This window comes from Hemicordylus capensis, chromosome 2 (genome assembly GCF_027244095.1).
Source record: "Hemicordylus capensis ecotype Gifberg chromosome 2, rHemCap1.1.pri, whole genome shotgun sequence".
Lineage (NCBI taxonomy): Eukaryota > Metazoa > Chordata > Lepidosauria > Squamata > Cordylidae > Hemicordylus > Hemicordylus capensis.
This window is the reverse complement of record NC_069658.1, coordinates 213,793,020-213,794,077: the sequence shown is the minus strand read 5'-3', so window position 1 is coordinate 213,794,077 and position 1,058 is coordinate 213,793,020.

Genomic DNA, 1,058 nt, shown 5'->3' with positions numbered 1-1,058 from the left:
TGACCCGCCATCTTTTCCTTCAAGTTCCCTTCCCTTGCAAGTTTAAACAAAACTCTACAGGTCTTCACTCAAAAGAACAAAGCTCCCACTGAAAGTTCAGCGAGGCTTACTCTTAGGTAAGGATTCAAACCTGTATTTCGTACATTCTAAGCCGAAAGGGAGGGCTTGCCTTAACTCAATCAACAAATGCAGCACACGCTTGCCAAAGCAAAAATCGACTGGACTCCCTACACGTCCCACCTGCTTCACCCTCCTCTTGAGCCGCTTCACTGGCACAGACAGGTGAGGATCTGCCGGAAAAGGGAAGTCTGGCAAATCTGTGACCTACAGAACCCCCACTTCTCCAAAGAGCAGTAAGGAAAAGGCTTGTCATGCAACTAGTTGGCCCATCTACTTTCACTCCTATTTGCATGTGTAAAGCAACCTGAGCTCTGGAAGCCAAGCCACCTTGGGATGTGATTTCCGATGGCCTTGCCATTTGCTGGTCTGGTCAGGAAAGGGAGACAGCAGGGGAGACCCCTGCTAACTTGGCAAAGAGGCACTTTTTAACGTGGCGATTCTCTTTTATTGAGCAGGGGGAGAGTAACTGGCCCTGTCCACCCCCAGCACACAGTACCTCCAGTGACTGGTGCTGGGGTCTATCTTGTGTTTCTTTTTAGATTGTGAGCCCTTTGGGGACAGGGATCCATCTTATTTATTTGTTATTTCTCTGTGTAAACCACCCTGAGCCATTTCTGGAAGGGCGGTACAGAAATCAAATGAATGAATGAAATACTCAAAATGAAACATACATAAAGGAACAAAGCAAGCTGAGAGCACGTGTGTGTGTGTGTGTGTGTGTGTGTGTGTGTGTGTGTGTGTGTGTGTGTGAGTGCGCACACTATGAACGGAAGAATATGGAACTTGCCAATGTTGCACGCCAGCCAGCGCATGAGGCTGGCAGACCCAATAATTTTGAGTCACTGGCTTGGAGGAACACACTGCGGCAACCTAGAAGGGCCCACGCTCCCTTGGAGCTCAGCTTCTCACGCCAGCACAAACCCAACGCGGCACATGGC